General features: G+C 39.3%; 1 protein-coding gene across 15 annotated transcripts in view; it reads left to right on the forward strand.

Annotated features, from left to right (window-relative positions):
* PLPPR1 (phospholipid phosphatase related 1) overlaps positions 1-24,471 on the forward strand; it is a 538,830-nt gene that overhangs the window by 445,971 nt on the left and 68,388 nt on the right. Inside the window, exon 1 of one of the 15 annotated variants that reach the window (XM_077912722.1) lies at positions 17,803-17,937. The exons of the other annotated variants lie outside the window; for them this stretch is intronic. The gene's annotated coding sequence lies outside the window, so the exon portion shown is untranslated. Of the gene's footprint in view, positions 1-17,802; positions 17,938-24,471 lie in introns of those variants that run through there. 15 annotated transcript variants of the gene reach the window in all.

The following is a 24,471-nucleotide window of genomic DNA, read 5'->3' on the forward strand; positions in this document are numbered from 1 at the left end:
TGTTCAAAGAGTGAGACTTTTTTCCTCTGTGAGTTTTTCCTATCTAGTAGATATATGTGCTTTGGGGGTCTCTCAGCACAGGTCTGTGATAGACAGAAGCAACCTTTAAGGTAATTGTGGAGAGGAAGAAACATCTGCTCTTTGTCTCTCTCTTTAGGATTCTTAGATTTCTTGTGCACATTCAGCCCACAGGCAAGCACCTCCACAGCCGGATAATCTGTGCTTTTCCCTTTATACAATCTCCTTTCCATTATCTTTTGATCAGAAAGATAAGATCAATCAATTCACAGTGAAGGACTTAGGTTTGGTCCAAACCATAAAGACGCATAAGGTAAAATCAGCAACATATTGGGAGCAGTTGACAGTGCAATTTCCTTGCTGGCCAAAGTATTTGATTTCCACATCAAATGAGTGTAGAAGAATCTGACCATTCCAGGTTTGTCCATTTTTTAACTACAAAGATCATCCCTCTAAGAAATTTCTACAAATGTGATTATTTTACCAGTGAGAAGTTTTAAAAATAGCACATCAACTCTCTCTGGATCATAGCCTGGCTGATCTAATCATTTGCTCTGTCTTTAAGATTAACGCTGATTCCTACAGATCATTTGATTATGTGATGATTGTTAACGCAGGTATGAGCCCAGGAACTTTGGTGTAAAGAATGAGCAGTACTTCCTGGAAGTATATGGATTCATTTCAGAACCACTGGAGTTTCCTTCAGATGTAGAATTATTTTTAGAATTAAAAAAAACCCCAAATGTTATATACATTTGCTATGTCCTGATAATTGCTGAGTTGTGATCATAAGCCATGCTTTGCTAACACTATAAACAATGGTTAGTGCTGCAGTGAAGTATACAGTGGCATTCTGCAGTAGGCAAAAGTGCCATTGGCTTTGAGGGAGAAGATATGAATTGCATACACCTCACAGAAATTCATGTAACCCACCCGTGCTACTTCTTCAGAGTGCTAAGGGGATCATCTGGGATAAAGACATGTGTAGATAATGATACCAGCTGTTCAGAGGCCTCTAGATCCTTGGGGGGGGGCGGGGGAGGCATTGCATAGGAGTTCCCTGGGTTCTATGTGGTTTGCATGGAAGATAACCAGTGGTTAGGAACAGACAGGGAGGAGGAGTCTCCCTACATACCCCACTCTCTGAAGCCCTTTATAGGGAATTACTTGACTTTCCTTCTTTCCTCCTCTTGTTCTTTAAAATGGGTTTTGGGTGTAAGAGGACTTATAGTCTCCCATTAGTTTTCCCCAAAATTTAACCTTGTATCGTATGACTGTTATGAAATTTACACATTTCTGTTGGTCAGTGTTGTTTATAAAAAAAAAAAAAAAAAAGGGCATTTAAAACCTAGAATTTGGAAAAAGAATGCAGTTTTCTTCTTTATCTTTACAATGGAAATTGGACATCCTTCCTCTTTTTAATCTTAATTAAATTTAATTTTATATTCATGCTGTAATTATAATTAATGACTTTATGAGCCCCTGGTTAATTTCAGATTTCTGATGTTGCTGCTGAAAGTAATAATCGAAAAGATAGGACTGGAGATTTCACAAGGGGTCACCCACCCAGCCAGAAATGAACTTCATTAAGACAAAAGGAGAAAGCAGCCCTGATGCCCAGGAGCTAGTCCAGTACTATCAGCTGGGCCTTGGTGTTCTCCTGTTGGACAATTTCACAGGGCATCAACATCAGACAAGGCCATTCTGTGACTATTATGGATCAAGACAAAAACAAGACCACTCTGAAATCACATCTGAACACAGGCATAACTTCTACTTTGTCCAAGCCACAAAACCCCAAACATCTTCTCTCAGCTAATAGGAGGGACTGCTGTTTCTCTACCCATTACAACTTTAGTCTTCCTCTACTCTGCCCTGTCCTTAGATAAGATTTATTGAGATAATCATAAAACTATCTCTGCTTCTGAAAGTACCCACTCCAGAGAGAAGCTTGCTTCCTTGGAAACTCCTCAAATCACTCATTCAAAGCCCCAGTTCTACAAGTGTTTGCTCACACCCTTTTCCTGAGACACCCCACAGTTACCCATGGTATGCATTCTCCCTCTCTGCAACAGGCAAGAGACCCAACTTGTTCAACTACAGGTGTGTTCCTGGTGGCCTTAGGCTAGAGAATATTCTATAAGTGGATTGCTTATTTGGTTTATGCATTCTGGATGATAAATCTGAATTGTGCTAATTATGCCCACCTCCTTAACCCTGGGCATGACTTGCTGATACAGCAGCACTGTCCCTCTCTGACCTCAATTCTGGGAGGTGTGTTCTTAATGGATTCATATGCTGAAAGATTTTAGTCTTTTGGACAGAAAATGTCACCTGAGAATCTAAACTAAACATGTATATTAGAGTTCCCTAGAGAAACAAAACCAATAGGGAGAGAGGGTAGGTAGGTGGAAGGTGGATAGATAGGTGGATAGATAAATGAGGTAGATATTATTATATTAAATGTCTAATATTTATCACATGCCAGGAACTGTGCTAAGTGCTTTACATGATTAACTTGTTTTAATCCTGATGGCAAGCCTACGACGTAGATATTACTACTCCCATTTTACAGGTAAGGAAACCAAAACACAAAGAGGTGAACTAACTTACCCAAGATTACACAGCTAGGATTCAAATTCAAGTTGTCTAACTCTACATTCTTTGCTCTTAACTCTTACATTGTACTGCCTTTCCTAGGATCTAAATGATAGTAATTCATAATGCCAACTCTACCCAGAGTAATACAGGTCCATTTTAGGAGAACATAATAATAGTTATTAAAATGTTTGTGTATTTTATTTTAGAATAAATGTAATTACCAATCCCCTTCTCAGTTCCAACAGTTAATGAGTACAATGGTCAAAACTCTTGAGAGAGCCATATACTACTATCAGTATATAATGACAGGTTTCAGATTGCATACACAAATATTTTCAAAGGTGTATTCCTCTGAGTTATCACGGATCACTATAAAATACAAACATAAAGGAAACTGTCTTCTTTGAATACGATAGACCTATTTGTGTTGGGAGGAATGAGAGATGTGTATAACATGAGAACTGAGTACAAGTGCATTATGGCCTTGTCTATTGTAATACGTGTTTCCCTGGTAGCTCTCTTCTTTATTGATAACAGCCTGTTGGGTATTTTACCTGGGAGTGCTATTAGATTTCCTAAGGCATTTCTCTTTTATCCAATCATTATTCTCCATCTTCTGTGTTCTTTGCCCATCTTAGTCACAGTGGGTATTTCTTTTCCTGGTCTATTGATCACTCCTTAATGCTGACTTACCATTTTTTTCTACAGTTTGCCAGAATGTGTATAATGGTTTAGCCATTTTTACACCTCTTCAAACCTGTAAGTGTATTAGTAATGTTAGTTAATACATCAGGAGCTTATTGGAATACCTAAAAACGCATAAAATTTTTTGAGTAAGCACTCAGAGAAAGATGTAATTCTAACAAATGCTTTTAATAAGCTCTGTGAAATTGAAAATAAGGCATGTGTTAACACATATATACATTGTAGAACATTTTTATGTTATTTTAATTCCAGTATAATTAACATACAGTGTTATATTAGTCTCAGGTGTACAATATAGTGATTCAGCACTTCCCTACATTATTCCGTGCTCATCACAATATGCGTACTCCCAATCCCCTCCACCCATTTCACCCATCCCCCTGCCCACCTCCCCTGTGGTATATACATTGTAGAAAGGTTAATAAGGTTAATATTAAAATGGCAAATGTGCAGGAACATAAAATTTGTAAATGGAAACTACCTTCCAGGTACTTATCAATGTCAACTTTATCAGTTAAAAGTTATGGTTTAGACATGATTACAGTATGATTTCCTGTTCATTATCTGGAGTAACCATGGGAAAACCTATGTCCTCCTGAAGCTTAGGGAAGTACTTCCTAGAATATTGTATATAGAATGTTCTTTATCCATTTTTACCTTATATTGTTTGGGTTGCAATTAATTTTCACCACCCTTCCATTGCTCCTTGTTCCAATCAGGGTCTAGGTCAAATGCTTGGTCCCTGAGAGGGGAAACACTGCACAAGCAAAAGGAGTTATTGTAGTTGCGAGCTCCTCAAATGCAAATAAACCACTGTTTTAATGGCGTTCATGGAATGTTAAATACTTGACAGAAAAAGGTGTGTGCTAATTTGACTATATAGTACATTTCATCAGTATTGTATCTCTTTCTCCAAACTTCTACGAGTCCATATATTCATGGAAAGAACCAGAAGTGGGGTCAGTTTGGAAAGAAGTATTTGTCTGCAGTTTTGATCTGAGAAGAGTATGTGCAGTTCAGTCACTTCACTGCCCTGTGAGGCCTCTAGAAAAATCTGTAAAGAGATGGATGAGGTGACAAAACAGATCCTGGTAAAGAGGGGTTTAGGGATTGCTATCACTGAAGGAGTAAAGATTAGGTCAGAAATATTTTTGTTCAACTCCATTCAAGAATCAATCATGTTATTCTGCAGGGATGCTGGAAGAAATTACAATTTGACCTGCTGTGGAGGTACCTTTTTACCCTTGATGGCTTCTGAGTAGCTTCTTGTACTTCAAGGAGCTTAAATACATCATTGCACTGCCAACACATTCTAACCTCACTAGCACATCGGCACTTGGCCATGTCACATTAATTTTTTAGAAGTTTATTATATGTATGTATATGTGCCTGTGTGTGTATATGTGTGTGTGTGCATATATACACAGATACTTACTGTGTAATAAAAATTAAAAACAGATCTTCAAACAAAGATCTGGAATTCACTTCAAGTTGTTATTTTTAACTTAAAATGATAAATATTCAAAGTCAAGAATGTTTTACTTAATTGAGAGATATTTTACATTTTAATTTTACATTTTACATTTAATTTTACATTTTACATATTAATTCTGTCAATATTATTTATTAAAATTAGTTTGGAAGTCCAAGCCTATGTGGTAAGAACTAAACAAAAATAAGATAAACATTGGGTGAAATGGGTATGGGGAATTGGGAGTACACGTATTGTGATGGGCACAGAGTAATGTATGAAGTTGTTGGGAGAGTAATATGTTGCACACCTGAGAGTAATATAACAATGTAAGTTGGTTGTACTTGAATTAAAAAATAAATGAAAAATTTTTAAAGAAGAAAAACATTGGAAAGAATCTACAAATTATATTACTTTATGGCTTGATGTGCTAAAGAAACCAGCCAGTTGCCACTCAAATAATCAGATTTAGTAAAGTTGTTTGAAATAAAAAGTAGTATCCAGAAATAGCCATTTAACAATAAAAAGATCCTGTTTTAGAGCAAGAAACTTGTAAAATGCGTAGGAATAAACCTGTGAGATGTTTATGACAAAGTAAAACAAACTAGAAAATTTGGGAATTTTACTTGGTGTAGAGACTAACTCACAAACTGGAGCTAGAAGTTTGCCTGAGGAGTTTGAAGCAAAAGGCTGACTGGGAATAGGAATTAGGTTGTAGCATTATTTCAGTTCTGGCCAAAATCTGAAAAGAATTTTTGACAGAAGTGATTCTAAAATTCATTTGTAAAAATAAACATTCAGGAAGACAAATTAATGTTTTGAAAAGAAGCAGGAATGGGGGAGGTGGGTGACTTTAAATGATATTTCATGTATTAAACATGCTATAAAGCATCAGTAAATAAAATACAAAGCTAGAGTAGAGTTTCTCAACCTCTGACATTTTGGACCAGATAATTCTTTGTCCTTGGGGCTGTTCTGTATTTTTAAGAATGTTAGCGTCCTCCTTGACATCTCCTCCTTAGATGCCAATAGCACCTTCTTCAGTTATCGTAACCAAAACTGCCTCTGGATTCTAGCAAATGTCCCCTGGGAGCAAAATCATCCCTGGTTGAGAACCACTGAGCTAAAGAACAAAACAAATAGAATCATAAATTAATGAAACAGATTTAAAAGCTCAGATATTATCCAATTATATACAAGAAGTTCACTTATGATAAGGTAGGCATCACTAGGCAATGAAGAAAGAAAATCTTTATAATTAGAATTGTGACAATCAACTTTTAAATTAGATTAGCATATTATCAGATTTCATACTACACATTAAAATTAACATTATGAGTAGAATTTAAAATAAGAAATCCTATCATGAAAAAGAACTAGTGAAAAACAGATTTAACTATGTATCTGATCTTTGGAACCATGATTGTTAAGGAAACCAAAGATCTGTCACATACAAAACCAAAGTTCAGCATTTTGACACAAATGGCAATTTTTTAGGAAAAGGAAAATTAACAGACAAGGAAAAATATTTAAACGTATTATGGCAGATTTGGGATTAATATGTATACCAGGGATAACACAAAGGAATAGATAATAGATGTTTTAGGCTTTGTGGGCAGGACCAGCTTCATGGGCATGTGACTTTCACTTGATTTAATGCTTTTGTGTTGCCATCTTAAAAGTCTTAGTAATTATTGTAGTCTACATCTGAAACTAGTGATATACTATATGTTGGCCAATTGAATTTAAATTAAATTTTTTAAAAAGAAAGAAATTCTTAGTAATTGTTTAGCAAGGGGCTCCACATTTTCATTTTGTTACTGGACCCTGCAAATTATGTAGCCAGTTCTATTTGTGGGCCACATGATCTGTTGAATCTACTCAACTCTGTAGTTGTCGCATAAAAGCAGCCATAGATGATACATACATGAATGAGTGAATGTGGCTTTGTTTGAATAAAACTTTACAAGAATAGGCAGTGGGACACATTTGGCCATGAGCCTTAGTTTGCTCTTGTCTGTACTGTATAGAAAGCCTATAGAAATTGATAAAAAGAACTACATATAAATAAATGTCCTACCTCAATCATTTTCAGAGAAATGCCTATTAACAGAAAACAACTGTTGCATCAATGCAAACTTAAAATAATGATGAATGTCCATAGTGAAACCATAGTAAACCTGGTGGCCTCAAGAAGCATTCACAGAGGCATAACTCAGAAAACTTTTTGAAGAATATATATGAAGAATTATAAAACAGCATGTTCCCTTTGACTCAGTATCTTCTCCCCTAGAAATTTATCCCAAGAAATAGGCAAAATTAGAAAAGACTACATGCACAAAGATGTTCAATAGAGATTTATTGCTAGATGAGAAACTGAAAACTAAATAAATGTGCTACATTGGAAGTATGCTCAGGTCAGCTATGATCTATCAATTTTATGAAAGAATATGCCATCAATAAAAGTAATCCCTTTTGTGTACATGATTTAATAACTGGAGAAGTGTTCTGTTAAGTGAAAAGAGCAGATAGTCTGTCAATGCTATGTTTGCAGAAATGTAAAAAACATGCACACAGAAAGGCAAATACTGAAGGAACCAAAAAAGAAGCAACCAGAACACAATCTTTTGAGTTCCAGCTCTGGTCAGTCTACGCCTGAGCAAGAGTCCTGGCCTGTTGGTGTGACCGTGGGCAAGTTGCTGGACACTCTCTAAGACTCAGTTTCCTTCTCTACAAAATAGATATAAATAACATTATACTGCTTATCTCATAAGGGTATTGTGAGGTTAAATGGAAAAATATAGATGACATAAGACAGTGCTTTGCATATGGTAAGCTTTTAAATGTTACCTATCATTTATCGTTATAATTATTTATTATTGGCAAAGCATGGGAAGTTAAGACAGTTTATTTCATTTTTAGTTCCACTGTTATGATGTTACTTTTGCAGTTTAAGACACTTCTAACAGCTGTCTTTTAAAATGTAATGATTAAGACTGCAGCAATCTCAGCAGGTAGCAGACTAAAACTATTAAAGCAAGGATAATAAAAAGACCATTTTAAAGATCTCACCAACAGAAAAAAGAATTGCTGAAATGCCTTAACATAAGTTGCTAAGCAAAAGCCACAAAGACAATTTAGAATGAGCAGAGGGAAGGGTAATGAGTAGCGATAATTAAAGCTGCCACCAGATATACTCATAACACACAAATTCCCACACATCTCTGTGTCCTTTAGGGAAGCTGATGAAGTCAGCAGCAGAAAGAGAAAAGGGTGGTTATTAAACCGGTCATGTAGTGAACACTCACCTTCACCCAGCTTCTCCCCCTGTGGTAAAAGGGGAAGAGAAGCCACATCATCAGCATTACTGCCAGGAAGCTTTGCTGTTCATGCCTGACCCTTGTCCTGGTCCTTACCTCTCCCTGTGGATGAGTGGGGCTCCTGGACATCACATCGCTGGATGGTTGGGGTTCCCAGTTGGGTTACTCTTAGCAACTCTGCCCCAGGTCTGGTTCCCTGTATTTATTTTAGCCATTTGGTGCCACGAAGCAGGAAATCTCGGATTTTCCTCTTGGTGCCATCTTGTGTGCTCACTGATCTGCAGTTTTGCCTCCCTCATTTCCCTATGGTGTTTTGCAGAAATCATGCAGTACCAGGCCCAATTTGAGCGCTCCACTGACATCAATAGATGTGTCCTCTTAACTGCAGCACCAGTGACATTTTGGAGTGGATGATTCTTTGTTGTGAGGGTTACACTGTGAATTGTAATATACTTAGAAGCATCCCTGGTCTCTGCCCACTAAAGGGGTACATTCCCTCCAGTTGTGACAACCAAAAATGTGTCCAGATGTGGCCAAATGTCTGGTGGGGGGCAAAGTCACTCCCAATGAAGAACCACTCTTCTAGATGGCACTTCTGAAGGATCTCCTAATCACTTTTATGTAAAAAAAAAAAAAAAAAAAAGCCATTTAAATGGATACAGTGAGGGGGTGCTTGGGTGGCTCCATTGGTTAGGCATCTGCCTTCAGCTCTGGTCATAATCCCAGGGTCCTGGATCAAGCCCCATGTTAGGTTCTCTGCTCAGTGGGAAGCCTGCTTCTTTCTGCCGGCTGCTCCCTCTGCTTGTGCTCTCTCTCTCTGTCAAGAAAATAAATAAAATCTTTTAAAAATATAAAATGAAATAAATGGATACAGTGATTTAAATGTATTGCTCTTCATCACCTCAAATTTAAAAGGGAGTTATTTTTTTTAAATTTTTATTTATTTATGATAGTCACAGAGAGAGAGAGAGGCAGAGACACAGGCAGAGGGAGAAGCAGGCTCCATGCACCGGGAGCCCAACATGGGATTCGATCCCGGGTCTCCAGGATCGCGCCCTGGGCCAAAGGCAGGTGCCAAACAGCTGCGCCACCCAGGGATCCCCTAAAAGGGAGTTATTATTAAACTCATTTTTCAGGTGAGAAAATTGAGGTTCTTTTGGCCAAATGTTACACAGTTAATAAGTGCTAATATCTGAATTTGAACCTACATTTCTCTGACTACAACTCATCTTTTTTCTACTACTTGACATACTAGAGTATTATTTAACTGTATATGTGTTCAGGCTGCTACAACAAAAAGTACCACAGCTTTGGCAACTTAGGCAACAAACATTTCTCACACTTTTGGGGTCTGGAAAGTTCAGGATCAAGGCACTGGCAAATTCAGTCTCTGGTGGGGGACCACTTCTTGTTCATAGATGGCCTGATTTCTCCCTTGTCCTCACATGGCAGAAGGAGCAAGAGCTCTCTGGGGTCTCCTTCTCAAGGCACTGATCCTTTGTCAGGCTTCCAGGCTCATGACCTGTTCACCTCCCAAAAGCCTTACCTCCTCTAACACCATTATACTGAGGGTTAGGATTTCAACATATGAATTTGAGAAAGATGAAAAACTTCAGTTCATAACAATATCCATATTACACTTGGAGCAATAAAGTAACAGTAAAGCAGCAAAGGAAAACATCAAAGACTTACCTCAGTCCAGCTGTCATTACATAATTAAACATTTTAGAACATAAATTTATTATAATTGTTTTCTAACTAAATAGAAAGTAATTTATCTTTGAAAGTAATTAGATTCACAGGATTTTCTTTTCCCCAAGTAGGTAGGGTCTCTCATTTGAAGTTCTACAAAACAGACTTTGAACTGATTGGTTCACATAACTAAAAAGCTCTGATATATTACTGGCTTCAGGTACAGCTTGATCTAGAAGTTCAAAGACGTTCATCAAAGACTTTTTCCTCTCCACCTTTCAACTGCCTCTCTTAATGCCAGCTTCATCCCCAGATTAACACTATGAGCCAGATTCACATTGCACCATCAAAAAGAAAAGAGATTTTTTTTTTTTGTGGTAGCCCCACAAAAGAACGAATCAACTCCTTTCTCTCTTAAGCCCTAGCAAATATTTTATTTGGCTCTCTTTGAGTCATATGCCCATCCCTGGATCAATCATTGAAGACAGAGGGTTGGATGTGTGATTCACTTTAGCTGATCAAGGCACAACTCTGCACTATGAATGGGGTCAATCTCCTTCAAATTATAGAGCCAAAACCTTCTCAGAATAAGTTAAGAATATGATCTCAGAAGAAGGGGGAATGGGTGCTAATGGGCTGTCACCAATTCTGACAACCTACTTCCTGTAATTGGTAGTTTCCATTATTTAAACATTACCACCCCCGACCTTGTTCTACCGATTTACCTGGCATTGCTGAAAACTCCTGGACAGGTGTCCAGGTACAATCAGTAGACAGGTATGGTGAACCAAGACCCACAGAGCAGATCCTACCCTAGAATAGGGCCAGGTTTGGGGACAGCCCACTGCTTCTTAGACAGGTTTCCCAGTCAGCCCCAGTCATTCCATCAGAACCTCTCTCAACATGAGGACTTTAGTGCCAGCCTGTTCTCACTGCAAGTAGTATAGCACTCTATTCTTCAAGTGCAAAGGAAAGGGGCTTACTGTTTCTGAGCACCTACTGTACACCATGGAAGTCATATACACTCATGTCTTCCTACACCCTTCTGTGAGGTAAGTATTGTCATTTAACTTTAAAGATGAGGAAATGGGGGTGTCTGGATGGCTCAGTTGGATAAGAGTCTGCCTTTGGCTCAGGGCCTGATCCCAGGGTCCTGGGATGGAGCCCCATGTCAGGCACCCTGCTCAGCAGGGAGCCTGCTTCTCCCTCTCCCTTTGTCCCCACCCCACCCCTGCTCGTGCTCGCTTTCTCTCTTTTTCTCTCTCAATGAATAAAAAAATCTTTAAAAAAAATAAAATAAAGATGAAGAAATGGAAGCTCAGAGAAGTAAAGTAGCTTGCCCAAAGTCCCATCACCTAAAAGAAACAAAACATGGATTCAAACTGGCATGTGCTTCATTCCAAAGCCTGTGCTTTTTGTCTCCAAAAATGAAGCCCCTAGGAGAAGATCAATCAATGACTATATTTATTGAGAACCTATTTATCAAGAAATATGCTCAATACTATTTATAAAAAGTGAATATAAAACCTTTCCTTTTTCCCCCCACCAATAAATGAAAGAGGAAAATACAGAAAATAGGAAAGATGGGGGAAGCCCTTGCATAATGTGAAGCTCCTTGGCTATCACAGTAGTATAGAGAGTGCCTAGGAAATTAGCATCAACACCTAAAACAAAAGCATCCATGGCTACCGTGAAGCTGTTTCTTTAGCCAAAGTGCAGTGAGTGACTTCAGGCTGTGACACCAAGTCCCCAGAGAAATTAGCAGCTGGGGCAGCCCTGCAGTGATGCAGGGATTGGGGATCGAAGTAGCACTTGAGAAAGACGGCAAGCTAGCGGTATGTAGGACAGTCCCGTTATAAAGTATTTCGGCTCTGCCCCCAGGTTGGTGTGCCCTAAGGGGGAGTTCCTGGGGCACCAATACACAGGAGCATTGGTTTTGCTAAAATTCAAACTCTGTGGTCTGGAATAGAACAAACAGGAAGAGTGTTTGTCTTAAAAAGCCAATATGGTTTCACTCATGGGGAATATAAAAAATAGTGAAAGGGATTATAGGGGAAAGGAGAGAAAATGAGTGAGAAAAATTAGAGAGGGTGACAAAACATGAAACCTAACTCTGGGAAACAAACAAGGGGAAGTGGGTGGGGTTATGGGGTGACTGGGTGATGGGCACTGAGGGGGGAACTTGACAGGATGAGCACTGGGTGTTATACTATATGTTGGCAAATCGAACTCCAATTTAAAAATATACATTATGAGCACTGGGTGTTATTCTGTATGTTGGCAAATTGAACACCAATAAAAAAATAAATTTATTATTAAAAAAATTAAAATAAAATATATATTAAAAAAGCCAACTTGGGCAAAAGTACGTACTTGCTCTTCACCTGATAGGGCAATATGTGGATTTCTTTCAGCTCTGGAAAGAATATGGCCTTTAGCTATAACAAAATACACCAAAACAACCCCCCCAACTCAGTGTCCATGTACCTCATACCTGCCCCCTTAAACCCAGGGGAAACCTCTGAAGGGTGTGAATTAAATTTATTCCTTTGCCTGTGATTCATAATATATAGGTAGGATGGCACAAATGTAAGGAGCCATTTCCCCAGTATATGTCCCTTAGAATTTGGGCAGTTATATATGATTTGGCTTGTTCTACAGATAGCCCAGAGCAGGAGCGTTTCAATTCAGTTCTGCAGAGAGCTAGGCTTCTGATAGTCATTTGCTTGCAGCCCACAAAGCCCTACAACAGTTAAATTCTAAGTAAAGCACCAGGACTTTAGGGCTTTGGATGTCCATCCCAAGTAGTGGGTCAGCGAATGGAGGCTGCAGAGTATTTTCCACCTGACCTACTACCTGACAGTAGTAGGAAATGCAATGAAGACATTGATTGGGAAAATTATGCTGTAGTTTGAGATAATTTGAGGTCCTCTGGGAAATGATGACATGACAATTCCAGTATAAAATGAAATGCCTAGTTAGTTAAAGTCCATCAATTTAAAGAAAATGACATATGAAAATGTATGTGAAACCTATACTTGTAACATCTAATTATATATAACCAAACCTGTAGTTCATCATTATAGAAAAAAAACAAACAAACCTGTCATTTCTTAGATTGTATCTTTAAAACTTTTCAATAAGTTATGTTCAAGATGAAACCCCTGTCCAAATTCCTCTTCTGTTGCCTATTAATGTGCTGGAATCCATGGCTGGGTCTGAATATCTGGGCCCATATCTTGCCCACCTGATAAAGATGGAATAACAAAGCCTCTCACCTCCCTAGAAGAGCAGATGTGAGGAATGCCAATGTGCGTGAACCTCTGACAATTGACAGTGTGAGAAGCCGAATAAAATGGAAACATTCTGCAAAAAGAACTTTCTTTACAAGTCAGGTGGTAAATGTCTTTGCTGCTGTTTGTGGTTATACACTAACAATGGTGTAAAATGTTCTGCTAGAAAAAACCGTGAGGATTCCAGGACCATATCCAGAAAGATACAATCCATGTTGAATTTTGAGCATTCCTTTCAGTTCACGATGGGAATGTAATTAAAAGCTTTCATTTGGGTGACTAAATTATTGTTTCCCTCTCACGGAACCCAAAGTTACTAGTGTTCAGGCCTCTGTCATTGAGTCTCTGAGGGAGGGCATCCTGGTGGCGGCTTTACTTGGGGGAGAGAATGCATGGTGAGCTCTTTCCAAGTGTCTGTAGATGGTCCAGGGTGTGTGATTATAGATGCTGTGGAGAAGATTGGTGGATATAAAAGACTGTGTTAGCATGTTGGACCTGCATTTATGCCTATTTAAGAATCTGTCATTGCAGAAGTGAATTTTACCAGCAATTCCTTCTTAATTGAAATGAATCATTAAGTCAATTCCTTTTTAGAGCACACGCCATCTTTAACATTTCTTACGGGCCATTTGTGGAAGGATGTATTGTCACTGCTCACACTGCAGCCTCTGGAAGATAGCACCACAGACAGAGCTAAGGAGGGCCATGCCTCACCTCGCTGTGCGGGGCCCATTGGCTCATTCTGGTCTCACACAGCTCAACCAGAACAGGAGCCAGACCACTACCACACAGGGACTCACCCACACACTCCCAAATCTCTAGAACTTCTCATTCCACTTGCAAAATGTGTCCATGCAGCAGACATGAAGAAGAAGCATGCGATGCAGAGAACTGGGATTGAGCAATCACGAGGGACCCACAGCAGTCCATGTGAGTGGGATGCTCTGACACAACCATCTGTCATACCCATCTTGTGTGCTGCGCTTGGCTTTGTAGGGTTTGTATCCTCCCCACTTAGCATTACTCCCCTGTGGTCCCTGCACTTGTCTAGCTAAACACTATGACTTAAAGCATTAAATACTAGAGCCAATGGTTTGGTGATTATTAAGATGCTTTTGAAAAATGATAGGTCCACTCCTGTTATGCCAAATTAGATACAAATATTGGTGCTTGAAGGACCCTTAGAATCGACCCATCAATACCATTTATTTTGCAGCTGGAGAAACTGAGACTCAGAGATAAAATTACTTGTCACTCAGTATGTTTAGTGAGAGGAGGACCTGACCCTTTGTCTCCTGACAAATAGTTTAGTCAGTGCTCTTTCTCCAAGACCAAAGAGCTCATGGCATGGCTCCTTTTTATCTTTTATGACCTCTCTTGCTGACCTGATGGCTCAACTGCTTGTACTCTGGGCTGATGTCACAGTAGCTTTTTCTAAAGGTGAACTTCCTGGCAAAACATTGCCTATGTGGTGGAACGATATATTGACATATTAATTTGTTTCCATGTGTGGGTGTTTATTCCCTCCTTCCCACACATCCCCTATTCCATGTCAACACCAAGCAAGTGATCCAGTGTGCTTTTTAATCACAGGAATATAGGTCCAGGACAACAGCAGAAGTAACTTAAATTTACTGACTTTTCTTGTCCTTTATGAGAGCTTATACTTCTCAAAGCAATTATACTAGGAGCCTTGGAGACAGGGGAATAACGGAGGTGTCCCTGAGGACCAGGAGGGAGACAGAGGAGGCTTATTCCCCAAGACTAAAGAAGGGGAACAAAATGGGTGGGCTTTTCAATTAATGAGACATATGTCCTTCTGGGTAGCAGAACTTCTATAAGGTGGCAAGACCTCAAAGGTGACAACCATATGGGACACAAAAGAAGGCTGGGACTTGCATCCTGGTGCTTTGAGCCCCAGCAAAGATGCCTGTGCCCTGACTGTGGCACAGAAGCAACAGAACCCCTGGAACCAGAAGTATGTGAGCTGGATACTGAGGGCTTCGGGACTACCGGGTATAGACCAACGCCCAAGTGCCTCTTTAATGTACTGTTAGGATCCTGTAGGGAAGTCCCAATAATTACGACAGAATAAACTTCTTGGGAGCCAGTGTGATGTTGGCTCAAACACCACTAGAAATTGACTTTAAAAATAAAAAGGCTTTTAAAAAAATACATTACTTATAGCAAGATTTTTACCTGCTACATTTGTCTTAAAATTTTTATCAAAGTGTAGGTATTACATTTGCCTCAGCCCAACTTCAAAACGAATGATTTGTCCCTGAAAAGCTTTACAGTATGGTGGAGGTTTTATCAGCTCTGTGAGACCTTTCCTGACCACATACCCTCCCCTGGGCTACTACTGTATCATGTAAATGCATCTATAATTGCCCTTGACCCTCTGCATTATAATTATTTGTGTACAGCACTGTCTCCCCTGCTAGACTGTGAGCTCGTTAAATGTAATGTGCCTTACTCTTCAACGCATCCCCCCAGGAACCAGTGCAAAGGCAAGCATGAGGAAGACCATCAGTAAATCTGTGTATTACGCTACAGTCTGAGCTGTTACTTTCCTGTAGCATTTTCCCTCAAAGGTTTCAGAACAATATGTGGTTCAGCAGCCCAGGCTGCACATAATTTCATTTTGGGGTTAAAACAAAAACAAAAACAAAAACGCTGTGCATTCTTCATTTGACCTAATGAAAACAAGAGAGCCCAAAGTTCTTTAAACAGTGGAAGTTTCTAGGTTTTCAATTTTGTCCCTGCTTTTGCTTTCAACTCAGGTCAATTCAGCAAACACAAGGAGAATACCTAGTGTTTTCAGGGCACTTTGCACTGAGCTGTATGAAAGCATGTACACACACGTGCTCAGCCAAGAGTGCCCAGCCCACTGGGGAATGTAGGCAAAACCATTATTGGAGAGAGTTAGTTGACTGAGGAGAAACAATAGGAAGTTAAAGTTTTCAGGAGAGAAATACAAAATACATGAGCTAGAAGCAGCAAATGAAGAATGCTTCGTCCCCCCCCCCCCCCCCCCCCGCCAAATCACTGTATTATTTACCTAGGAATCAATATAAAATGTTTTGAGCTGCAGCCCCCAAGGAGAGTCAGATGACCAAATTGGCCATTTCCGTGACCTGCCCTGTCAGAATCAGCCGGTTCTTAATTCAGAATGAAAAATGATTAGGTCTGCTTCCAGAGATTTGTCTTCTTTGTTATCGGATCAAAGCCACAATTATACACTAGTTCTTAAGTGTAATTTTATATTGAAATGAAGATAAAATGTATTTGCACTTATTCAGCCAAAAGAGTGCAGTGTAAGATTTAAATGTTACCTGTACTGATTATTTTCCAGGTACTATAAGTGCCCTACAGTCCATCTGGGGGGCACTGATTCACTCTTCCCTGAGAATAAGCAGACCTTTAGAAGTTAAAACTCCCTTTTTTCCATTCATAAAGCAACGCATATAAAAATCCAGAAAAGAAGAAAAAAAATCCATTATTCAATCATTCAAAGAACTCCACTGCTAATAATTTGATGTGTGTCCTTCCAGTATTTTTTTTTAAGATTTTATTTATTTATTCATGAGAGACACAAAGAGAGAGAGAGAGGCAGAGACACAGGCAGAGGGAGAAGCAGGCTCCATGCGGGGAGCCTGATGTGGGACTCGATCCCAAGACTCCAGGATCACGCCCTGGGCCAATGGCAGGGGCTAAACCGCTGAGCCATCCAGGGATCCCTATCCTTCCAATATTTTCTAAGCATGTTTTATTTCATAGTTTGGGATCATACTCTATTTCATATATGTCTTCTTGTACTTATTCTTATAATAAAAAGTATTTAAAAATACTTTTTAAAAATAAGATGCCTAACTCTAAAATGCTGTACATTTGAAAGCTTTCATTTCTCGGTTTCTGCAATAAGATCTTAACAAATCTTTAACAGGAAGTAAAACTCATCAAAACTGGCCATAAATTTAGAGAACCCATTGGAGGGTCACAGCCAGCAAAGTCAGCAGATTCTGAAACCTCTCCAATTTCTGTGCCTTGCCAAGTGACTGAAGTGGAGAGGCAATTTGACTATTGCCTTCTGACTTTAATTAATGTTTAATACTCGGTGGCAAAAGCACACTTCCTCTTGTAAGTTCTCATTAAGTTCCTTTTGAATCAGTTAACACCCTGTTTATAAAGATGTGGATATTTTCTCTAATTACTGTAATTTTGGCTACTGTTGTAAAAATCAGTGCTCCGTGTCACACTGTCAGAGATCATTACAGATGCGTACATACTTCTCTCCTCCCTCTCCTGGAAACGATCCAACCATCTCTGGAAATCAAATGCACTAAAAGGTTTAATAAAGGAAAAGGAAATCCAGACATATCATGTCTCATTTCAGGCCGTTCCAGAACAAACCTGGGATGTATTCATCAGGGTGATGAAATGTGGTCTGTTTAAGCATTCAGGATAGGGATGCAGAGTCCTGTTACTTATTACACATTTCATTATTGTAAAATTCAATTCATTCTGCGGAACGAGAATGAATTGAGGTGATTTATGCTCTCAGGAGCACATTTCGCACTCCTGGTATTTCCTTTCATGTGAAGTGTGGTGGGGGAGGGTATAAACCCTGGGCTTTCTCCACCCCTTCGGTTGCCCCACCCCCTGGGGTGAAATGACTTTCATCATCCTCAGGTTTGGGAGAACTGGGCATGCGCCCCAGCATCTTCCTCCTTTCTTCTTGGTTGGGAGTCAGACACCTTAGGAAGCCTGCGTTTTAGCCCCTGCCTTCTATGTGGGGAAGGACTATGGTTTTCTGGCACTGTTTATGACCGAGTAGGTAAGTCCACTTAATTCTGTGGCTCAGTATTAGGAGATCCATCTAAGCCACATTCTCTAACCTCATTACTTCACAAGTAATGAGGCCCCATCTTGATTTCCCTTACAGTCTTCTCCCTCTCTGAACTGATTGAAAACACTTACTAGGTGAACCGGGTACTATTTACCAGCTCCATTACACCGCCAAATACAAAGGCAATTCAAAAACAAGGCAACACAAAATGCCCCCCCCCCCCTTCTTAAGCATGTTTTTCAAGGAGTTTTTGTTTTTTTTAATCAGCCACTCTCTGTTCTGAATGTTCCCTATAAATTCTGCTATAGTCTCTGCCTGTCAGTGTTTACCTAATTCTGGATCTATCTAATAAAAAGGAGGGATGGGGAAGAGACCTAGCTGTCAATGATGGGAATTTTCCTTGGCAGGGGGCTATTATTCTTCATGCATTGATATTTTCTTCTGTTGTATTAGGAATTATTTCCCCCACTTTACTGAGACTAGTTGAAGCTAGGTAACTTGCTCACGTTTGCAGGCTGGTTAGCAGCAGAGCAGGGAATTGAACTATCCAGCTCCCAGGCCAGAGCCTTGTCTTCAGGACAGCTTTCCCTATGTCCCTCCCCATAGTCACTACCCTGAAATCCTATCCTTTCTCTGTCAAGGGCATTAGGAGAAAAAGAGGAGGGAATAAGGGAACAGAAAATAGTACTTCGATAAAGAACCCTTGTTGGAAGAGGCAGTGGTTTGCTTGGGAGCCATCTATAACCTAAAGTCTCCTGCTGTCAACTGAAACTTTTTTTTTTTAGTTTTGTTTTTTTCTTGCCCCCAACAGAATTTCACATTGCTGTTTGTGTTACTTTTTAAAAGGATTGTATTTATTTATTTGAGAGAGAGAGCATGCAAGCAGGTGGGGGGCAGAAGGAGAAGCAGACTCCTCACTGAACAGGGAGCCCGATGTGGGGCTCAATCCCAGGACCCAACTGAGCCACCCAGGCACCTCTGTTTGTTTTGTTCTTGTTTTTTGTTTTAAGCCACTAAGTTTATAGTAATTTATCCCAACAGCAGTAAGAAACTAATACACTTGCCTAAGAAACCTTAATTCTTTTTTTTTTTTTTTAAGTATAGTTGACATGTGTTACATTGGTTCCAGGTGTACGACATAGTGATTGGACAAGTTTATACATCATGTTGCTCACCACAAGTGTAGCTGCCATCTGTCATGATATATCATTATTACAGTATCATGGACTGTCTTCCCTGTGCTCTGCCTTGTAGTCCCATGACTTAATTCATTCCTTAACTGGAAGCCTGTACATCCCACTCCTCTTCATCCATTTTGCCCAACACTGTACCTCCCCTTCTCTCCTCCCCATTGTTTTTTAAGATATCTTATTTAATTATGTTTGTGATTATTTGGGTCTAACCACCATTTTTGCTATTTTAAAACAATTCTGTTGACTTTTGTCTTCCAAATTCATTCAATTGGTTTAAAAATGTCAGTACAAAAGTCAAATTTTCTTAAGTTATTACTCAGGGAATTCTCCAGGAAGGTTAAGATTCATTTACGTCACCACACTAATGAAGCCTATATTATTGTACAGAAACATCCAAATGTATTCTATTTTGTAAGTGAACTTTGCTTGCTGTTGATTCAAATGTTGTAAATATAGTGCTTTTTCCCTCCTGTTATTGCAGGCTGCACCAAGAGAAGGATATATCGGGGTTTATTACATTAAGAAAGACATCACCCAACCAGAAGCTCATATTTCAGGAGTTAAGTAGTGGTCCCAGAGGTCAAGGCTAGTTTCCCAAGAGGGGTACCTAACCCATGTTGGCCACATACCTAAGAGGGACTTTATCAGTGTGGGTTAAGTGACTGAAGGTAATAATCTGAATGAGTCTTAAGGGTGGTTGGGAATCAGGCCCGTTTCTTGTGCATCAAATAGACTTGAATCAAATCAGAGGCACCTAGAAATATGCGGGTATATGTGTTTTGATATATCCTTCCTTGTGTTGTTCTTTAATGTCTCAAATTGTAAGTCCCAGAATTCTAACTTGTTAAATAGACCTCTAAAAGTATCTTTGAGGATAGATAGAGGGTAAAGAGCTGAGATACCAATATTTTCTATAAAATGTGATCATTTGGGCACCTGGTGACTCAGTCAGCATCCAAAGGCATTTGGCTCAGGTCATGATCTCAGGGTCCTCAGATGGAGCTCTGCATTGGGTTCCTTGCTCAGAGGGGAGTCTCCTTCTCCCCTTGCCGCTTTCCCTGGTCCTGCTCCCTATCTCTCAAATGGATAGATAAAATGTTTTTAAAAAATAATGTAATCATTCATAAGTAATTTTATCTACCACCTAGCAGTTATGTCACGGTAGATGTGGAAATTTTGCATTTATTTTTATTGGTATTATAATCTCTGTCTCTATGACAAATTATGGGGCGTGTGTGTGTGTTCCAGAGTGAGGAAGTGCAGCTCTTTATCTCACAGACTCTACATTCCAGATCCACATATTCTCCCTTTCTTCTCCCAACTCCTTTCATGAATGTGTGCCTCTTTGCCTGTACCAGTGGAAGGAAAGAGAGAAAAACAGACCAGTATTTGTTGTATTAGAGAAGTTTCTAACACAGAGAGAACTGTTTGATTTCACTCTCATTACAGCAACATGGGAGCTGGAAGCATTAGGGATGCTGGTTCACCATGATGCAAATTCAGCTCTCCTCTCATTTGCCAGGATTTGGAAGTGCTGAATCTGCAGCTGCTGCGATATTTTTTTCTCTCCAGAAATTTTTATTTCAGGCCTCCAGCATTTTTCATTTATCTTGGAAAAACCAAATACGTACATGCTGTACTTTTATTTCCTTACGTTTCATTTAGAACAGATGACATTTCTATGTGGATTTTTCTAAGAAAAGTAGTTTCCTATCTGCTTTGATTTGTTGATCCTTTTTAAGTGTCCCAAATTACCAAATGCACTTGTTCCCAGAGTCAAGTTCTCCTGCTGATAGAACACCAATGCCCCCTACTGATAAATTTCCCAAAAGCTTTCTTTAGAAAAATGAGAACATTAACTGCCTCTCTTCCAATAGGCACAGTATTCCCCAGCCTTGTCTGCAAAGGGCATGTGCTTCTAGGGTCATCTTAGTCTGCTTTATTAGGCTCTCATTAGAGTAATTTCCCCTATTAGTCTTTACTAAAGCAGCTAGAAGTTATTTCATGCTTCACTGGCTTTATTAGAAAAACAATTTTAAAGGTATCAGCAGAGCTTTATACCTGACAAAATGAAAACCAGAACTAACATTTGATTATGGTAATATAATTCCTGTTACATTATATTTGTATTTTATGGGAAAAGTCCCTCAAAATGCCTTTATATTTCTCTTTCAGTTTCTTCAGTATTTATAGAATTGCTGACATAAAGAGACTTTAAAACCTTAATGTTCCAGACTTACTAGAATCCCATCTAATGTCATCTCCATCAAGTAATTGCTTGGTTTCCCCTAGCAATAGAGAACATATCACCCCTCAGAGCAACCCACTTGCACCTTTGACCAGTTCTGACAAAGAGTTCATGCAAAATTTTTTCTGTTCCGCTTCCAAATAGTAGGCCAATTTCTACCCTTTGGCTGCTATAACAACTTTTGCTCTAACAAATCTAATTCCTATTAATTCTTCAAATATTTGGACAGAAAGATCATGCCCTTCTCCTGACATTCTTCTCTTCCTCAGGAAGAATAATATCAACTTTCAGAAAGGAGGCAAAATTCTATAAATGTGAGACCAAAGGGACAAGGACTTAGGACAGAATGCCAGTAGGAGATAAAATTCCTATTTTCAAAGGATGTACTAATTATTAGTTTCTCTCTCTCTCTCTCTCTCTCTTTCACACACACATACAGACTTTTCAGTTACCACACATACACTTTAAAAATGGCCATCTTTGAACTTACTAAAGGAATAGGAAACAAGTTTAGTTTCTGTAATAATGTGATCTGAATGTTGCCAGGAAGATCCAGTCTCGAGGCTCCTTCATAAATGCTTGAAAATCCTTAGACCTTCCTGTTCAGCTCACATAGTCTTAAGCAAACAGTGTCAGATGAGGATTGCTGACAAGGTTGAGAAATTAGTGAGCCTGGATTAAGGTTTTTTTGTTTGTTTGTTTGTTTTTTAATCAGCATATGTCTCACAAGGCCAGTTGGATCTTTATGAGATGCTCTTCATTCCATTGAGCTCTGCCACTTTGGATGCAAAATCAAGACTCCTGCTGCTCTCTGTGTAACCTGCTCTTTTTTTTTAATTTGCAGTCTTAATTTTGTCCTCTAGGTAGCCAATGACCCAGGCCATCTCCATGTGTTCCTTAAGCAATAGTAAGGCAACTATGACCTCACCGAGAACCAGCAGCCACATTTGTGTTGCTAGGCTTGTTCTGCCATTAAGTCTTAAGAGTTGCTCTTTGCTATTGTGATTTTCTTAAGATAATGCAGAATGGTTTTATACGTTGTATGCTCTGGGAAGCAGACACAGATGGAATAGGACTACAAAAAGTTCATCGGGGGGTAACATCTGTGAAAAGAAACGGGCAGTATTGAGCAGGTGAGGTCCGCGATACAGGTCTGAGGAGATCTCTGCTGGCCATTGGGGAGCTCTAATGCAAAGTTTGATTATTTAAGGCATCCCCAGTTGGACAAAAATGGCTAGGCATATTTGTACCACATCTTGTTTAGCTGTTGACTGAGACAGTCCAAGAAGAACTTTGGCATGGACTTGGCTAGCATGGTCTTGCTTCGTTGTTGGCTCAGGCTGGCCCTGAAAAGAGCAAGACCACAGCTCAGAATATGAGGTGAGCTCTGAAGTTGCAACAGCTGGAGGCAGCCAGCTAGCTATGTTCTTTGCAGTTTGACAGCAGTCCTTTCTTGAAGGGAGAGATCTGGGTGACGCAGCTCTGGTTTTGCCACAGTGGTGTATTGTTACCAAATCACTCTTGAGTCAGTCAACATTTGTAGTTGCTGTTTTAGGTGTCCGTTGCTGTGTAACCAACCATGCGATTTTAATCATTTAAAATTCCAAATTTTATGGTTATAAGAAATTCTACTTTGTGCTCAAATTTGTGGATCAGGAATTAGAAAAGGATCTGGCTGTCTGGTCCTGGCTTAGGTGTCTTATGTGGCTGCAGTTTGATGTTGGCCGAGGCTGCATTTATCTGAAGGCTGTGTTGGGTGTTCAAAATGGTTCACTAATTGAAGACAGTTGAAGCTGGCTGTCAGCCAGGAGTTCCACTGGCACTCTTTAATAGAGCACCTGCGTGCCTTGGGCTTCTCACAGCATGGTGACTGGATTAACTGCAGGAGCACCCCAAGATTAAACATTCTCAGAGACCAAAGTGGAGCTTCAAGGTTTCCTCCGACCTAGTTTTAGAAGTTTCGCAGTGTCCCTTTCATCCCATGCCATTTGGTCACACAAACCACCTTCAAAGGGAGAATTAGACTCCACCTCTCAATGAGAGAAACAGCAAATAATCTGTCATCAGGTTTAATCTGCCATAGTTGTGCTTTATTAGAAAAGGTGTGATCTGTGCTTTGTCCCTTACTATTGCAATACGTACTGTTAATTTTCTTTTCAATCTATGATACTTCATATAAATATTTCCCATGAGTTCAATCATTGTTCCTTCGACATGATGTCAGATTCCTTAGTGCCCTTCTTTAATGTGTTTTTAGTTTATATCTGCCTCAATTTAAGAGCAGCATCATATCAGAGCAGAATATTCTAAAGGTAGACTAATCAGGCCAGAGAAAAGCAGAACTATTCCTGTCTGTGAGTTTTAGAACTGTTAATAGATCCGGGGGGAGAACAAACTTTTATGGAAGTGACACTGCAGTATTCATGCACATTGAGTTAATTTATTAAATAAATGTGATTTAAGTGTTCCCTGTGTACCAAGATCTATGCTAAGTGCTGGGGCTACAGAGATTTAGCCATTTCCTTGTGGAGCTCACAGTTTAGTGATGAAAATTGTCATGCAAAACAAGTAATTACTGCTCTGTGTTATGCACTGTAATAGGAAAACGAGGCTTTATGTGAATATAGAAGAGAAAGTTTCAAGTGCTGCTAGTAGAGAAAAAAGGAAATATGCCTTAAGGAGATTCTTCTGGCAAAGTGGAAGAAAGAACAACTGAAGCAAAAGGAAAAACATGTAATAGACACAAAGCTATCAAAAAAGCAAAACAAATGTAGGTAATCTTACTTTTACTAGAAATGTATGATTAGAGAGAGGGACAAACCATGAGAGACTCTTAACTCTGGGAAACAAACTGGGGGTTGCAAGAAAGAGGTGCATCAGGGAATGGAGGGATCAGGTGATGGGTATAAAGGAGGACACATAATATGATGAACACTGGGTATTATCCACAACTGATAAATTATTGAAAAATATATCTGAAATTGATGATGTACTGTATGTTGGCTAATTGAATTTAAATTTTTTTAAAAAAAGGAAATGTATGATTAGTCCATTAGACACTTCTAGAGAAGAACTATGAGA

This window comes from Canis aureus, chromosome 10 (assembly GCF_053574225.1).
Source record: "Canis aureus isolate CA01 chromosome 10, VMU_Caureus_v.1.0, whole genome shotgun sequence".
Classification (NCBI taxonomy): domain Eukaryota; kingdom Metazoa; phylum Chordata; class Mammalia; order Carnivora; family Canidae; genus Canis; species Canis aureus.